We start from the raw sequence: 19733 nt of genomic DNA on the forward strand, positions 1-19733 counted from the left end.
TTTCCTGATTGTATACTCCCAGAAAACGAGTTAGCCACATTTGAAAGCTTGGTGGATCTGCATCTTTCCAGTGTGCCGCTAGTATTATTCTATAAACTGCCGTACCAATAAACAGACAGGACTCCTCTTCTAGGCTTAGTTCAAGAGTATTGTCATAGCCGAGATTATATAGGGTGGATGATTCTGCTACTTTGTGCCCAAACACCTCTTCCCAAAATTTTGAAAGCATTTTTTTAAATAATGTTAATTTATCACATTCATAAAACATATGTATTAGAGTGCTGGACCAATTCCGCATCTAGGGCATTCATCGTTTATCCTTTTGCCCTAGGCATAAAGCTTAGCAGGGGTATACTACAAATTATAGATTGTTTTATATAGCTGGGCCTTTAGATTCGATGATAAGAGCAGTCGTGATGTTAATAACAAACACTTATCGATGTCAACGTTTGGGTTAGCAAGTTTACCAGCCCATGACACCTCTGTTCGTTCTCAGTCATCTGGCAGCTTTTCAAGAAGAAAACTATATATTATGCCAATCTTTGTTCTTTGTTTTTTTACGGTCTCCAGCAAGGGAATTTTCCCCAGTGTAATAGTGGGAGTTTTTAGATTCAGAATAGTGTTAACTTGAATAAATTTAAAGTAATCATTGTTAGAGATCTCATATTTTTCATGTAATCTTAGAAAGCTGGCAGCTGAATCTTCTCCCTGAAAGTCACATACGGTATTAATCCCCTTGCTTTCCCAATTTCTAGCTAAAGCATCATTGGATTGTACTGGTAATAGTGAGGAGTGCCATAGGGGAGAATATCTGTTCAATTTGGGGATTGCCATGTGTTTAGAGATTTTATTCCATATCTTCCATGCACTGCTGATAATTTTAAACTTAGTTTTTTTAAAGTAACTAGGCTCTAGTTGTCTCAATAATAATCCTCTGGCCTTCCTTCCAATTGATAGTTCATAGATAGATGGTATTTCTATATCTCCTATATACACCGTATCGGGTGAAGTATTGAACAGAGGTGTCATTTGTTGGAGAAGCGCAGCCCATAGATAAAATGTCATGTTAGGAATTACCAATCCACCCCTATCGTGAGGCAACGATAAATACTTCAAGGACCTCCTGATTTTTCCAAATTGCCAGATGAAGTTAGCAATTTGTGATTCTATAGTTCTAATGATGTTGTCCATTAGAGGAATAGCCCGAAATAAGTATAGTACCCGAGGAAGTATGTTAATTTTTATAAAGTTTCCTCTGCCGATAATTGACAGGTGTAGGCTATTTATTCGTGTTGGATCCTTTCTTATAATGCTCACTAATGGATCATAGTTTAGTTTGCAGATATCTTGGATCTTTGAACTTATACATACCCCAAGGAATGTTGCTGTTTCTGCTTTTCTAGGGTCGATATAGTTTAGGTTATTGGTGCATAAGATAATCGTCTAATCTTTATTAAGAGAGTATCCAGAATACTTACCGAATAACTGTGTGATTGCCTCTATTTCTGCCATTGTTTCAGATAAATTTGATGTTAGTACGGCTACGTCATCCGCATAGGCAAGACTTTGTGTTTCATATAGACCCACTGTTACTGGTTTTCTTACTTGGCTCTGAAAAAGCTTCACAATTAGAGGATTGATATACATTGCAAATAAGAAAGGGGAGCAGGGGCACCATTGCCTAGTTCCTCTCGATATGTTATGTTAATACCCCCAGACTCAATACCCATTATTTGAAGTATCGCAGTTGGTTTTTGATACATTGCTCTAATTGCCTTTACCAGAATGGACCAAAATTGTTCCGTTCTAGGACCCACCATAGAAATTCCCACGACACCCGGTCGAAGGCTTTCTCGGCATCCAGAAGGATCATCGACATCTGGCCCCCCGTACCAGCCATAATATCGAAAAGTGAAATAACTCTTCGAGTATGGTCAGTGGTGCCTCTACCAGGGATGAAGCCATGTTGCCAGGGAGAGACCAGATGTTCGATGACCCTCCCGAGCCGATTAGCCAAGATCTTGGCGTATAGTTTTGAGTCAGAATTAATCAATGAAATTGGATGATACGATGAGGGTAGATCAGTAGGTTTACCTTTTTTATGGAAGATGATTATGTTAGTCTCCTTCCAGGAGTCTGGTGGAATCCCGCTCCATTGGATACCAATAAAGAGATCTAATAGGAAAGGTAGTATTTGTTCTCCCAAGATTTTATATAGCTCCAATGCAATTCTATCAGGGCCTGCCGCCTTCCATGAAGCTAGAGTTGTCAGGGCAGTTTGTAGTTCTATAATGGTAATTTCTTTCTCAAGATCTTCTTTTGTTATACTATCAATGGCACTATACCAGCCTGTGTTAGCTGTAAATTCGCTCCAGAATGTTTCAAATCTATCTGAGACAGTTATGTTATCACTTTTATACAGCTTTTGATAGTATTGTTGAAATATTTTGACCATCTCTCCAGGTTTGGTATAGTTATGACCTTCTGACTTAATAGAAGTAATTATATTATAGGAAATCCTCTGTCGCGTACGCAAAGCGAGATGTTTCCCTATCTTTTTGCCGTTTTCATACATCTTGCTTTGATGTATTCGATAGGTTTCTGTCGCTTTCTGTGTCAGTCCCTTATTAAGGTCCATTTTCAGTAATAATATTTGGCGTAACGTAGTCTTCCCCTCCTCCCGTCGAGCTAATAATGCAGCATGTTCCTCTTCTGCTCTAGTTAGCTCTAACATCAATAAACGATGTTCATTGTCTTGCTGTTTTTTAATTCTAGCCACATAGCTAATTGTCTCACCCCTAAGGGTAGCTTTAAAACAATCCCACACCACCCCTCTAGAGGCACTATATCTGTTTGTATCAAAATAACCTTCAGCCCATTTGGTGATATAGTTTATGTAATCTCTATTGACTAGGAGTTTCCTATCGAAAGTCCATTTTGAATATTGTCTGGTGAACCCCATTAAATCAATTGTAAGAATTAGGGCATTATGGTCGGAGATTGTTTTTGGGCATTTGAGGATTATCGCTTGATTAAACAGATCTCTTGTAGTTAATATGTAATCTATTTTAACATATTTATTGTGGGGGTATGAGAAGTAAGTATACCCTGGATCAGGTTGATTTTTTAAATCCCATATATCCAATAGGTCATAGCTGTCCCTAAGTTGGCAAATAGAATTGAATACTCTTGGTTTACGTCCTGTATATATTTGTTGTCTTTGTTTCCTGAATGCAGTCCCTAGTGATACATTAAAATCACCACAAAATATAAGTGGTCTTGGCCATGATGCGAGTTCCAATTCCAGATTTTCAAATATATAGGGATCATCTTGATTTGATCCATACACTGAACAGATAGTTATTCCCAGTGCCAACTTCACAATGACCCATCTCTCTTGAGTATCTACTGCCTTACGTATGACTTTTCCTAAGGGGACTTTGGCTATGATGGCTACACCTCGGATATTAGATGTTTGAGAAATGCAGGCCAGTAAGATATAGCCATACATTTTTAATAAATCTCTTTTCTCCCAAAGCAGGTGAGTCTCTTGAAAACAAATAATATCAGTAGGATTTAGTTTTATAATCTCGGCTAGGCGGGCATGTTTATTTCTATCATTCAACCCTGCTATGTTCCATGTGCATATTGTTATCTTCCCCATTGCAATTTGCTAGTCAGTCTCTTAAGAACATGTATTCGCAGCAGTTTGGTTAGTTTCCTTTTTATCGCCCTTCGGGAATATTTCGATCTTCTTGTGCTTTTTTTATGAGTATAACTAAATTAGTTATATCAGTTTTTAGATTCATTATCAAATTGGAGTTGTTTATTTTGTTTGTTTTAACCCTCTGCCCTCCCATCACCAACGCTCCCTCCCTGCCCCATACCCTCCCTACACCCAATATGAGGCGTACAGACTCTATAAGAGTCTGGTTGTGATGAGCATGCAACAATTGATCAGAGCTTACTTTGATATTCTTCCCAATTACATTATATCATTTCCATCTATTTCCATATTTTAGATACTGTTACCGAGCTAAATCCTTTAACGCTAGGAACACAGGTTCTAAAATGCTATACCGCTCATTCTGCTGGCCTCATTCAATTCTCTTCATATTATTATTCCTACTTAATGCTTTTTGTTAAGCCCCTCCAGGTATTCTTTAGCTTTTATTTCAGAGGTCTAAAAATTGGTTTGACCATTATAAATTATTTTAAGCCGTGAAGGATTATTCAGAAATGCCTGCGCTTGCTTGTCCTGAAATGGCCTAATTAGCTGGCGCAATCTCCACCGTCGACGGTAGAATGGCAAAAATCTAGGCGTACAAAATATGTAATCCCGTTTGCAGTGCGTTTCGTCTCAAGCCTAGCTTTCTCAAAAATAGCCAGGCGGAGCAAATAATTGCCGAAAAATACAAGGATAGCACGAGGGTATGCTCCTGGTTTTGTTGGTAGTTTCAAATTGAAGGTTATCCGATGGGCACGCTGAACGTCTGTTTCCCAGTTCCAGTGCGAGAGTTCAGGCAGTGATTCGCGCAGAAGATTCACTACAAATAAGTGAACATCTCCCCCTTCAACTGACTCGGGAACCCCCAGAATGCATAAATTATTTCTGCGTTGGCGATTTTCAAATTCTTCCAACTTCCATCTAACATCTGCTAGCTCGGCTTCATGTGATTCAACCCTTTCTTGGTTCATGGTGATTCCTGCCTCGTTAGAGACGATTCTGGATTCCAGCTCGGTCAGACGGTCCCCGAAGGTACTGCAGGTCTTGGTCAGTTTTCGGGCTACCCCATGAATCTTACGTAGGGCTGTCTGTGCCTTGCGGCCATCTTGTGAGGTCTCCTCGCGGTGTTATGCTATTGCTTGAAGGACAGTATCAAGGGTTACAGCTGGTATATCACATGGTGTTAAGTGGTTTGATTTTTGTGTCGGATCAGCTGTGTAGGAGGGACTAGTGAGTTGGTTTATAGGGGTATGGTCCCATGCTAGATCCGTCTCGTCATAATGTTTTTTTTCCCCCCCGTTTCACCATTGTTTTGGGTCTACCACTAGCTACTTGTGATTTCTCACAGCTAGCACTCTGATCGGTCTCGCCTGAGGTAGAATTGTCTGACCACTCTGCTTCGTCAGAGAAAGAGAAAAAATCGCTAGGGTCCTTTTCAGGGTCTATGTGGCCATCAAAATTGAGTGTTTCCCTCATTTCCAGGTCAGTTACCACCATGTTATCAATGCTTATATCTGAGTTCAGGCTTCCCGCCTGTAATTGACATTTTTGATGTACTTGAGGATCAGAAGCCAGGTTAAATATTGCCTGCGTCTGGAGGGACTTTTTAGATCCATTTATATTTACTCTAGTATCAGTTAGGTTAGATATTCCTTCTTTTTGACTTATACCTGTGTCAGCACTGATAGAGTTATTATTTAAAGTCAAAGTCAAAGGGGGTGTAAGCGTACCTTCATTCTCCCTGTCGTCAATCTCGGGGGGAGCACCGGCGTTGTATTTGCTCACTTGGGCTCCTCCGCTATTATCTTTCGAGGTTGCCGATGTTGCCGATATTGCTATATTCGCCACATCTGGGGCATTTGAAGGTTTTAATTCTCCCGGCATAGCATTCTTGGCGCCCGGGTGTGCCCCAGCGCCAGCCCCGCTGTGTTTGTCTCCAGTTCCGCGCTGTAATGTTCATCAGATCTCTCGGAGTTTCCGGGTTTATTCTTCCCAGCATGAACCGGATGCACTCCTGAAGCTTTACGGAGCAATTCAACCACAGATGGGCCAGTCGGATTTCCTTTCCGGCTGTGGCGCCTCGGCGCTTCGGCGTCCCACCGGTTCCATCACCGAGAAAAGTTTCATGTCCGGCTTCTGCTGTGGGCCCACCGGACCTCTCCGCGACCTCGCGCTGTGCAATTCTCGCAGCTCTGGCCCAAGCCGCAGCCGTCACCATCGCTGCGTTCTTAGGAGCCATATTGTCCTCGGCCCCAGTCGTAGGGCCTATAATGAGGTAGGATTCAACGACCCTTCTTTCTCTTACTCTTGCCAGCGCTTTCCACATATATCGAAGGACGGTCAGGCCGATCACTGTCCCAAGAGTAGTTATTTGGTTGTATGGTAGTTCGACCGCTGCATGCTGTTTAAGATCGTTGTCTTCTATCATTTCCGTAGCTCTCTCTAGAATTCTTTTAGTCTGAAATAGGCATAGACATCCGTATCAGTATCCATCGAAACAAGCAAACAATTTTAGTTCACCATAGGAGCTCTGATCGATCGTATGCACTACGGTTTTGGACAAACCGCCATCTTGCCTCCAATTTATATGAATTTCAGGTGGGAGACAGCTAAACTAAAGCAATTTTTGGCTTTAAAGATCAGGTCTGTTGATATGTATTTTAAACCACAAGAAGGTTACTAGGTTTCAAAGCATAATGTGTTGTCAGGGTTTTTTTATGGTTCACTTCACTTAGGTGCCGATTCCGATCCTGTAAAACCCGGGTACGATTTGACGTATGGAGCGTGTTCTCCATACGACTCGTACCCAGGAAATCCACCGTACAATCCAGCAAGTACGATTCGTACAGAAATACCATTTCCGTACGAATCGTACAAAACACCGTACGGCTAAAAAATACCTACGAGTCTGATCCTGGACAGCAAGTACGATTCATCCCTACGTCACTATGCACAGCTATTTTTTTTACGGCAGCCAAAAAAAAGCCGGAAAACTGAGTCCGACGCAAAAACGGAGCCCCGGTACGCGACGGACAACCATGGACCCCATCCTACGTGTCATCCCGGCCCTCTTAGCCTACGACCTGGTGCACCGAACCCGACGCACACGCCACAGAAGGTGAGAACAACACCCAGGGGCCAAGGGCGGGTGAGGGGCAGGAAAGATACCCCCTACCCAAATTAAAACCTACAATATTGAGGACATACATTACCTCAAGGGTCCCGTCACTCCGGGGGGCGTGTCCACCAATCCCTGCGTCACGCAACAACGGAATTGGATGTGTACGCCTACCCCTACAGCAACACTACAACAGTGATACGCACCGTACTCACACATACATAGCGTGGGTACGGTCCGTAGCACTATATCAGTGGTGCCGTGGGGGTACGCGTGGTACGGACCGTACACCCTCCCCCAGAGCGTGTGTACGGTCCATATCACCATTGTACTGGTGCCGTAGGGGTACGCGTGGTACGGACCGTGCACACGCCCTCAGAGCGTGTGTACGGTCCGTATCACCATTGTAGTGGTGCCGTAGGAGTACGCGTGGTACGGACCGTACACACGCCCTCAGAGCGTGTGTTCAGTCCGTACCACGCATACTCCTACGGCACCACTACAATAGTGATACGGACCGTACACACGCTCTCAGAGCGTGTGTATGGTGCGTTTCACACGCTTACACTGGTGATAGGAGGCGCACACGAAAGGAATGGAGGTCTCCAACTCGCAGAAGGCTGTACATCAAGTCATTGCAGACTTTCATGTGCAGGGCCTAGGTGTGTCAGGCAGTGATCTTGCACATATCTCCTCATGTAGTTGCACTATTGATGTGTGATGACCTGTGTACACATGTCATGTGTGATGGGGCACTATGTGGCACACTTCCCCTTCACACTTTGCACATGTGTGCCTGTAGTACAAACGTGTCAAGCACAGCATCACTGGTATGACACAGTCACCACCACCCGCAACTGTCCCCTGATGCCAGGGACAGGGACACTAACAACTGACATTTCACAATCAGCGTGCCCCGATGTGACTATGTCATGTGTGTGTCATGTGTTCCCATGAGCTTGCTGTTACTGTTCCGTGAACTACATCTGCTGTTGCTGCAGCCAACATGTGTCTGTGTGGAGATGGGCATGGCACACATCTACGCACACCATGCCACATGTGGATTCCCACGTAAGCAGGGTCTGTATGCATCGGAAATGATATTTTCACATCAGGACATATCTGCGTCATCTCAATGTCTGTGTTTTCTGTTTTCACGTGTACCCCTTCATCGCAATGTGTGTGATCTGTACATTTGACATTCCATGTGACCTGTGTGTCTAGCTTGCCATCAGCTGTCTGTATGAGATGACATCCTTTAAATGCAGCTATGTGGATGTATATCACTCCTGTGATGTCTCTGGCTGTTCACTTAGACTGGCCCCCAGCTCGTTTCTGGGCATGTCATGTAGACTTGCCAATCAACGGGTGTAGGTGGCTTTTCGTAGGAGTATCACCAAGCTAGCATACGTGTCCTGGATGTATTGCACACACCAGACTCTGTATTTAGCAGATGTGTAGTAGCAGTTGAGCATGTGCTCTGTTCATTGACATTGATGTTGTTATGCTCTCAATCTTCGTCATTCATCACAATATTCTGCAGGGCACCGCATGTCCCCTGACCAATGCCAGACTTGGGTGCCATGAGGGAACGTGCCTGCATCCGACATTACAGATTCACTCAACAGTTGATTGAGGACTTGACTGCCAAGGTGGCACCACACCTCCAACCACGACAAAGGTATCCCACTGCGCTGACCCCAAGATGAAGGTGATGGCAGCCCTACATTTTTTTGCCACAGGTACGTTTCAATTCACCATAGCTGATATTGGTGGCATGTCACAGACAATATTCAGCCGTGTCCTGCGTGATGTTTTGGCAGCCATGTTGGAGCACCTTGATGAATTCATCCATTTTCCGACTCCTGAGGAGTTGACAGGTGTCAAGGGTGATTTCTATGCCCTGGGAGGGATGCCCCATGTCATTGGGTCCATTGATGGGACACATGTGGCTTTGGTACCACCACAGGCATAGCAGGTAGCCTATCGCAACCGTAAACATTACCACTATATAAATGCCCTTGTGGTGTGTCTTGCTAACATGCTGATTTCCCATGTCTGTGCACGTTTTACAGGGTCAGCACACGATGCCTACATCGTGAGGCATAGCAGGGTGCCACAAATGATGCTGCGGCTGCACAACGAATGAGCATGTCTTGTTGGTGGGTATACTCTGTTTGTCCTGTGTGTTGCGGTATCTCTGGCTCTTACGGCATCTCCTGACCCACTTATTTACATGATGTTTCCATGTAGGGGACTCTGGCTATCCCAACATGCCATGACTGATGACGCCTCTTCGCAACCCAAGATCAACTGCAGATCACCGGTACAACAATGCACACGGGCAGACCAGGCGAGTGATTGAGAGGACGTTTGGCCTCCTGAAGAGCCGATTCCGGTGCCTTCACAAGACAGGTGGGTCCCTCCCATATGCACCGGCGAAGGTCTGCAAAATCTTCCTCCTGTGCTGTATGCTGCACAACATGGCAGTGGAGAAGGCAGTGCCACTCATCCTGGAGCAGGATGAGTAGGAACATCCACCCGTGGAGGATGAAGGGCTTGGTCACGAGGCAAGTGAGGAGGAGGAGGAGGATATCCGGAGTCAGCTCATACGCAACTTCTTCTCATAATGGTGAGTCACTGGGTCTGAGTGGGCACGCTTGTAGCCTTGGGTGGCATGTGTTGCAATGTGTGGGTCCAGCTGACTGCATGCTAAGTGACTTAGATGGGTGTTCTGATGTGTCACTCGAGTGATGATGTCATTCTGCACATTTTAGCAGGGACACTTTCTTTTAAATTTGCATGGGGCCAACATTGTTCCTGTTCAGTAAATGACCATGTATGTGGAGATAAATCTGTTAGCTGACTTCTTGTGTGTCTGTCATTCCAAGGTTCTTGCGCATGTTGTCTGCTTGTGTCATCGTTGTCCTCCTGCTATTCGTCATGAGTATTGCAACGTTTGCTGAATCAGCGTTCCATGCACGGACATGGGGAATTTTCATTTTGGGTAAGGATTGCAGCAAGGCATTTTGGGGGTGGTACGTGTTTGGAATTGGTGGGGACTGCTTCTGTGCATGTTGTGTTACCATGCATACATGTTGACTCATCTTGGGGCACATTACATGTAGCATGACTCCCATGAATTGACAGTCACCCTTCGTGACAGTCATCTGTAATGGTTTTTGAATTCTGATGAAGGCATCAAAGTGTGTAAAACTTCCCTCTGAAACATACGGGATGCTACGGGTGGACATAGTGTGGGACATCCCCATGACGGGCTCAATGGGAAATTGCAGCCTCTCCGTGTGCAGCAGGAGGTGTTTGGCTCATCCCCTTCACTTGTGTGCCAGTTCATTTGGATTTACTACATCCGTGTTGTGAAGGGGGTGTCCAGCGTAGGTCCCACATGTTCAGTCAAATGACCTGTGAGTCTGTTCATATTGATGCATTTCCCTCAGTGTGAGCTTGAGTAATAAAGGTGTTCCTCAACCTCCGAAGTGCCTCATCTCTGTCAATGCAGGACTCTTGCCACTTTGCATGCGTCATCTCTGGCATAGTTGTCAAAGATTGTGCATATGAGTGTATGTGTAGTTTGGCAACATGTATGCAGTTCTTCATGGATAATAATCTCTATTGTGCATGAAGTCCATGGTTGTGTATGTATTTGGTCAGGTTGCTTCCACCAACAGGCCGTCAACGCCTGCTGAGGGTGTGTCTCCTGTGCGCATCTCGGCCTTCTGTTTCCTGATCCTGTGTCAGTCATCTTTGGTGATTGTTCATCCATTTTCTCTGGGTAACCTGACACTCCTTCCTTTACATGCACCTGTTGCAGTTGTCATTTCTGACATCCTTGTCTTTGTGTGCTACTTTGGCCTAGTTTCCAGTACATGCCGCCTGTTGCTGGGTGCCCTGCGGCAAGGGCCCACCAAGTTCCCCGATTCTGCAACCCACACACCTCCAAGATGCTCCTCCCTTCCTCCCTCCACCCATTCATTAGACTGTCATCAGCTTGTCTGTGCCACTGTTGCGGCCAGGCGGTGCCAAAGGCAGGACTGTCAGCGCATGCAACGTGCATATTGCACGACCCTCATGTCCTTGCATGACCCACATCACACAACAGTCTCATGTTGCAGCCACGCTCCAAGCAATGTCCAAGCGAAAATCAACCGCCTGCTCTCAGGCATACCCTAAGCGCACACACCACACCTTCGCATGCTGAGTGTGCAACTCCAACTGCCTACACAGTGCTGCCCCGCCTTCCAGGCCCTGTCACACCAACCAGGTCATGTCCCTTCAACTCCACACCGGCTCCGTCCAACAGCACACCATTGAACTCTGTTACCTCCTCAACACAACAGGCCCACACATCACCATCATGACAGTGACCTGGATGAAAGTATCCTCAGCACACAACTTCTTCATTGCCATGTCAGACGGATACAAGATCACACGCAGGGACGGCACTAACAATCCCGGAGGATGAATTGATATCTATTCCCAAGTACGCAATCAGGGTCACAAATACGGTTTGGTACAAACCCCCTGCAAACCATCAGAGTAACACTCATCTACAGATCTCCAGCCCTACATCCACAATTCCACTAAGCCATCAACACGTCCATCGTCATGCATGCCCTCCCATCCACAGGATACATGTGGCTGTGGGTCAGGAACTTCTGGCTGGATGAGAACAACACCAGCATCCATCATTGGTCCATCCACATTAGCATCCACGTCTCCGACAGGCAACACACTGCCACACACCCCACTACCAATCCCCCAAAGATGCTTGATGTAAGTCAACACAGACATGCTGTGTGGGACACTGGAGCCAACACCACCGCCACACCCTGCAACCTCACACACTGGATCAGCAACTGATCCAACAATCTAGCCACGTTGACGGACTTTCCTGCGACGCACATCACCAATTAAGCCACCTGGGACAAGGCAGACCTACTGGACTCATACACATCTAGCAGGACTCTTGTGCACAGCTTGCAACACAAATAACCATCAGTGGCCTAACAACCCTGGAAAGCGGCACACACAGCCATCACCATATCATCAGCAAGGATAATTGGAGATCCTTCAGATGGGGACGAGGACAAAAAACAGCACGACATCAAGGAGCTCATCAGCATCGTGAGTGCACTGACATCAGCTCTCCATCCAAAAGACACTCCACCCTTGCAAGGCTGAGTCAATCCCTTGCAACTTTCTACCACTGCAAGCTCATGGACATACACGCAAGCCTTGTCACGCAGAGGCAGAACGCACGATTATACGCGGGACAAACCACCCTCAGGTTTTGGACTTCCATCATCAGCAGATACAACACCCGGCTCATGTGCAACATCCCCTGGGAAACTCCATCAGGCCCCTTCCCACACAACATCTCAACCACATCATTCCCCATCCTTGTAGCCCCCGTCCAGCACGTCATGTATGTATCTTTGGAGTTAGCCACATTCCATGGTAGATAGAGGCATGCAGTGACCCAGGCCCTTCTTAGACAATGGATGGCAGGAACGCTGGCTCTCAAGGAACCTCAACGTGCTTCCCTAGCCAGCAAATGTCATCAGGAAGACAGTCAACGAGCAAATGACAAACTTCCTCCACGCAAAGAGCTCCAGGCAACCTGCACAAGACCGTCTTCCACAGTAATCACCCCACTGCAACCGTCATCATTGCCACCAACACCGACAACTTGCCCTGCTCAACAATGGTGAGGACACCCCCCTTGACCTCTCCACAGCATTATGCACGATGTGCTCACACACTGTCAGCTCACACATCTCCAACACTGGTATCCAGGGGATGGACCAGGATGAAATCACCAAGTGGCTCACCAGCAAGGCCATGGGAGTGGGACTCACGCCTTCAGCATGTAGTACAGTGGCGTCATCTGGCACATAGCCCATGGCTCATCTCTCAGCGTGTCAATCTTCAATGTGTCCATGACCCCCCTCTCCACCATCACATTCGCACACAACCTCATCATCATCTCGTATGCCATTGACAGCCAGCTGCTCCTCACCCTCACCAAAGACACAGCCATTGCCAGTTCCAACCATCAGGCAGGCATGAGGTCCGTTGATGAATGGCTGAACATCAGTCACCTGAGGCTGGACTTGTACAAGACTGAGGTAATCATCTGAGGATTGTTCCCATACAGCTGGGTCAACTCCTTGTGTCCCACCCGCCAGGGCATTGCACCAGCACCCAGTGGCCACGCACACAAGATGGTGTGCATCATGGACTCGTTGCTCACAATTGCCATGCAACTCACCAGCATCTGTATCTCATGCTGCAACACCCTCTGCATGATGCACATGACCCACAGATAGATCCACTCCAAGGCAAGATAGACCGTCCCCCAGATCCACGACACCAGCCCTGTCAACTACAGCCCCGCCCTCTACAGAGCAAGTACAGCCAAACTCCCGGAAAACTTGTCCACATCCAGGGTGCATCTGCACACCTCAGCTTCAACATCCCCCGCCCCAGCCACATCACCGTCCACCTGAGATAGCTGCAATGGATCACTGTCTGCTGCAGGATGACCTTCACACTCCTCACCCACACTCAGGAGGCAGTCCACAACCCCAGACCCCAAACCAACTTTGGACGTCTGTCATCCAAGACCCCATTGGGCCAACTCCGTGCATCCAACCTTGCCCTGGCCAACATTCTTCACATCCACCGAACTCCAGCATGCAAGACATAGTTCTCCCACCTGGCTACACATACCTGGGACTCCCTCCCCGGGCACCTCCACATGAGCCATGACCTCTACACCTTAATGATGCTCTTCCAAATTGGTCTGTCTGCACAGTATTGTAAGCCCCCCCTCAGCAGCTTGAGGCCATCAAGGGTGAGTATTGTGCTCCATGTCTGTATTGGATGATACATTGTGACCCATGTGTGTCATGTACCGTACTCAGATCCTAGGGTATGGATGGCTGGAGTTCGTTCAACACTCAGGCATAGTTTGACATTTCCCCACACATATGTTGTGGACTCATGCAAAATGACTACAACATCTAATTAAATAAAGTTTGTTTTATTCTCGGTGGGGGGCGTCTATTGTGGGTGAAAATAGGTGCTATAGAGTGTGGCTAGAATCCAAAGTTCACAGGGGGAGATGGGATCCTTTGCATTTGAAGTCATCAGAGTCCAGAACACAGAGTTTGTCATCATTGGTCAGACTGTGACCAGCAAGTCCATGTGGCAGAGAACATCAGTGGATGAGGTGCTGCTGTTGCAGATGAAGGCCAGGTGCCAGGCCAGGTGACCTGGGAGATGTGGATGGTCCGCTGCCTCTCACGGTCTTTTCCGTGGACGACCCACCTTCCTCGGGGGACCCTCAGATGCAGGCCTTGACGAGGTTTGGAATGCTCCGTTAGACGAATCCTCCTCCTCCTCCCTCCCTGTGGCTGGTGTTGGTCTTCGCCTGGTGGCACAGGGAGGGTTGCTCATGTTGTCGGCGATCCGACGGAGTGAACGGCTTATGTCCGTTTGCACCGCCAGGAGCTCAGCCAGTCTTGCCTCCATCCGTCCTTGGTGTTGTTGTTGACTGGCGTGTTGCTCGGCCTGCTGGTTCTTAATCTCTGTGAGGGTCTCCACTACCTGGCTGATGGCCCTGGTGTCACGCCGGTATGCGTCCATGATGTTGCGTATGTGTGACATACCGGTCCCTTCAGCTGGCTGGTCAGGTTCTCGCCTCCGCCTGCCTTCACTCCCACCACCCCTGCCCACACGAGCCTGGCCTGCCGTTGTGGGCACATCGAGTCTACGGGACCCCTGAGGGATGGCAGTTGCGGGGTTGTCTGCCTCCTCCTGGGTGCCCGGCAAACCTTGTCCCTCCAGGTCAGACTGGCTCAGTTGTTCACTGCTGGCAGGGCTCCTGGGTGTCTCCTGGGATGTGGCAGGAATGGGGGTGGTGGTTGGCACAGATGTACCTGAGGCAGGTGCTGCAGGGGCTTGGACACCAGAGGGTCCAGGTGGGTTGGGGTCATCCGCGGACTGTTGAGAGGTGTCGCTGCCAGTGGGATCAGGTTCCTCCCGAGCCTGGGACTGTGATTTTTCCCCCCATTGTTGGGGGAAGATCCATGAGGTTGCCCTGTGTGTGAGAGAGAGACAATGTTAATGCTGTTTCATGCGACATACATGTTTCATACATATTCAAGTTGGCACAGTTGCTCCAGGTAGTTGTATGTGCCTAGCATTCCCCTCACTGTTCACTTGTGGATGGGTATGTTGCGGGGGACAGATTGATATGTTCTCATGAGTGTTTGACATGTAGATTTTTTGCTTGGATGCTTCTTTGGCTATGGATTGATCTTGTTATGTCACATGTTCATTGTGAGAGTGGGTAAATCCTTTGCCTGCCCCGGGGGTGTGGGCTTGTGTAAGGGGTGTATGTGACAGGGCCTGCTGGTGGGTGTAGTGTGATTTGGCTGTGGGTCTCCCAGGTGATGTATCTGTCCCCTCGTGGTGCATGCTGGCATGACAGTGAGTGTGAGATCCTGTCCTAGATATCTGAGCTTGTGGTGTTGGTGTTTGAGTTTACAGTGGTCACAGGAGGGCCTTGTGCTGGCTACAGCAGGGCCGAGTGTCAGCTACCTTGTCAGTACTTTGCCAGTCCCTGTGCATTGAGCATGGTGCATGGGTATGTACCTGGGCCATATGGGCTGAGGGCAATGGTGTCTGATTCAGAGTTGAACAATGTGTTTTGTGAGCCCCACCCTCCCAGCATCCCGGACATCCAGTCTTGGGTTTGTGCTTTGTGTAGCCTGGGACATTGCATGGCCTTGCTTTGTGGATGGGGCATACACATGTTAGTGGTATGAGCATTGTTTTTGAGTGTGGTGATGTCCGGTGAGGGCTTGGGGGTAGTTGCGTGCATTTTGTGTAGTTGGGGTGTGGATGCCATTAACCCCATGTTACGTAAGTTGTTAGTGTACTCACCAGGCTCTGCAACTCCTTCGACTCCGTGTACTCCCACCGGCGGAAGCAGGGCCATCACCTTCTCCTCCCAGAGATGGTAATGTACCGGTCTGCGGGGCAGCCCACCTCCAGTGATGTTGCTCTGGGCGTAGTCCTCGTTCATTTTGCGCTTGACTGCCCTCCGCAGATCGTACCACCTGACTTGGCATTGATTCCTGGTCCTTCTGATGGGCGCAACAGCATTCACCCTATCGATGATCCTCTGCCACAGGCGTGATTTTTCGGCTATGCTGGTCTGTCTGACCAATGTTCCAAACAGCTGTGGCTCGATTCTGATGACTTTGTTGACAAGGATGTCCAGCTCCTCCCTTGTGAACTTTGGATTCTTGTCTGTGGGCATGGTGTGGGGTGAGGGTGTGGATGGTTGTGGGTGTGAATGTGAAGGTGTGTGTGGGAATTTGGAGAGGGGGTTTGTGTGAAGGTGTATATGTTAAGGTGGATGGGTGCAGTTGTTGGGGTGTGCTCTGTAGCTGCAGTGAGTCTGTTGCAAATGTTCATGGTTTGTGTGTGTGGGCCCTTTTTATTGGTCCATTTGTGGGTGGGCCTGAGTTTGAAATGTTGGTGGGTGTGTTATAAGAGGTGGTTGTGAGTTTGGGCCTCTGTTTACCTGTTTGGATGTGCCAGCTCAGTCATTTTGATGTTTTTTGTACTATAGACGTGTTTTGTGGTGTTGTGCGAGTCGAATTAACCCTCCTTGTGCTGTTTTACAGTGTCCTGGTTCAGTACGAGCCTTTTTCGCGTATGTAAGGTGCGTCCATACGCGATGTTGTTGTACCGTGCTCGCATCCGCAATGTTGTTGTAAGGTCCGTACATACGCGATGCTGGGGGACGGTTCAGGGGTACGGTGCATACAAGTACGGTGCTGGGGTACGGTGCGTCCAAGTACGGGGCTGGGGGATGGTGCTGGGGTACGGTGCGTACAAGTACGGTGCTGGGGTACGGTGCTTCCAAGTATGGGGCTGGGGTACGGTGCGTACAAGTACGGGGCTTGGGTACGGTGCGCCCAAGTACGGGGCTGGGGTACGGTGCTGGGGTACAGTGCGTCCAAGTACGGGGCTGGGGTACAGTGCTGGGGTACGGTGCGTACAAGTACGGGGCTGGGGTATGGTGCTGGGGTATGGTGCATACAAGTACGGGCCTGGGGTACGGTGTGTCCGAGTATGGGGCTGGGGTACGGTGCTGGGGTATGGTGCATACAAGTACGGGGCTGGGGTATGGTGCTGGGGTACGGTGTGAAAAAGTACGGGGCTTGGGTACGGTGTGTCCAAGTACGGGGCTGGGGTACGGTGCTGGGGTACGGTGCGTCCAAGTCCGGAGCTGGGGTACGCTGCTGGGGTATGGTGCATCCAAGTACGGGCCTGGGACACGGTGCTGGGGTACGGTGCGTACAAGTACAGGGCTGGGGTACGGTGCGGACATGGGGAGGGTACGGTGCTGACATACAGGGGGTACGGTGCTGACATACGGGGGGACGTGCGGACATACGCAGGGGGGAGGTGGGCCTGTACGACTCGTATCCCAGGCACAAGTTTACCCGGGATACGAGTGGTACAGAGTTCGCTCCGTACGGGACGTTTTACATACGCTTGTATATTCGGAAGGGCGGTACGGATCGTACTTGTGCGCTCGGACTTCAGTTTTACGATTTGTATGTAAAACTGTCCGGGTACGTCTCGTAGACCTTTTCCCGCAGCGATTCGTATGTATTTTTCACGTACGAATCGTACTTCACCGGTGGGACGGGACTTGTATGATTCGTACGTAAAAACATACGGATACGAGTCGTACGGGAAATTATTTTACCCGATCGGAATCAGCACCTTAATGTTATGTATTGTCAACTCAGATGAAGAAAGTGAATATTAAAAATGGAACAAGATGCATCTCAAGACTGACTCAGGAGCCCTTAGCTTCAGCCTACCTTCTGAAAACTGAAACTCAAATGCATGGAGTGAGCATGACATGAGCTCACCACAGATGTCTATCTCTCAATCAATGGAGCTGCTTACTGCTTTCCATCAGTCTTCCCATTGTGGCTACCAACTTGAGCCGCTTACCAGTACACAATCCGGACCATTCACAGCTGATGAATGAAATACAGCTGGTGAGATGGCCCAGTCACATGGCAAAGTATTGGTTTGAGTTGGGTCCTAGAGGCACAGAGAGTGTCTCTAACCTCTGACAACCACATGTCTTGCATGCGCCATCTCAGTCACTTTTCCCACTCCTCTCTCCCATCTTGTCTCTCTCTCTCACAAACATAGGTGCATATTAACAAGAAACAGGGAAAATTAACGCTAAGGGCGCTTAGCATTAATTTTTTAACGCCCGCTATCGCTGGATAATATCACCTGGTTATCGCGTTATTAACAACGCTAACCGCCTAGGCGATAAAAAATCCAGCGATAGCGGCATTTTGGGAGGTTATCGCTGATAACCTCCCTCGCGGAGAAAATGGTCCAACGCCAACTGACCTCTTTTTTAGAGCAGAATCGGGCTTTACACGACACTCAATCGGGCTTTCGAGCAGGTTTCAGTACTGAGACCGCTCTTCTGGAGGTGGCAGAGTCAATAAAATGGTCATTGGATTCAGGAGCATCTGCTTTGCTGGTGCTCCTGGATCTATCCGCGGCCTTTGATACCGTAGACCATGTCATCTTGGTCCGGAGATTACAAGATGCGGGTCTTGGAGGGACGGTGCTAGCTTGGGTACAATCTTATCTCAGTGGGCGCTCCCAGAAAGTGGCTCTACAATCTTATGCCTCCAGACCTAAGCAAATTAAGCGTGGCGTCCCTCAGGGCTCAGCCATTAGCCCCCTGTTGTTTAATGTATACCTTGCTCCGCTCTTTACTTTGATCGCCAATTGGGGTGTCAAGGCGATTTCCTACGCTGATGACACCCAGCTGGTTTTCCCATTTAAGGATAGGTCGGCAGACACTTTTATGAACTTTAAGGGCTGCCTACAAGATATAGCGCGCTGGATGAATGCTAATAAATTAAAGCTTAATGCCGAAAAAAACGAAGTTCTGTTTTTCGGCAGTGGCTTAGCTCCAGATCCAGTATTGTGGTGGCCATCAGAGATGGGATCACCACCAATACCGGGTTCGTGCGCCAGGAATCTGGGTGTGAAATGGGAAGCAAATCTCTCCTTCTCTGCTCAAATTAAGCAGGTTTCGTCTGGCTGTTTTAGCATAATGAAAAATCTACGGAGAATCCTCCATTTTTTACCTGAGGATTGCCGGAAATCCATAGTACATGCTACAGTCACGTCCAGGCTGGACTATGCCAATAGTCTATATCTTAGCCTCCCCAAATATGCTATAGGACGTCTCCAAATGATTCAGAATGCGGCTGCGAGACTGGTGCTACGAATACCTTTCAAACACCATGTCTCTCCGTATTTGAAGAAGCTCCACTGGTTGAAGGTGGAGAAGCGAATCCAATTCAAGGCCATGATCCTGGCGTATCGAGCCTTAAATGGAAACTGTCCTAATTACCTTAAGCAAAGACTGAGCATATATAAACAAAATCGGGTGCTACGATCTAATTCTCAGACTCTTTTACAGGTCCCTCGCTTTGTGAGGTCCCGTTTGGGGGGGAGGACTTTCACAGTGGGTGCAGCATTACTGTGGAACAGCCTTCCTGAACTCCTGCGGAAGGCAAACATTGAATCTAGTTTTAGAAAAACTTTGAAAACATGGCTTTTTTAGTTTTTTATTCCCCGTTGGTTGCAACTCAGCTGCTTTCAGCGCCGGGACACCCCTATTTGGGGTAGCCGTGCGCTCTATAAACTGTATTAATAATAATAATAATAATAATGCAGCGATAAAACTACAAGAATAGGGATATCTTTGTTGATAGCCGATAAAACTAC

The sequence above is a fragment of the Triturus cristatus genome, chromosome 6 (genome assembly GCF_964204655.1).
Source record: "Triturus cristatus chromosome 6, aTriCri1.1, whole genome shotgun sequence".
NCBI lineage: Eukaryota > Metazoa > Chordata > Amphibia > Caudata > Salamandridae > Triturus > Triturus cristatus.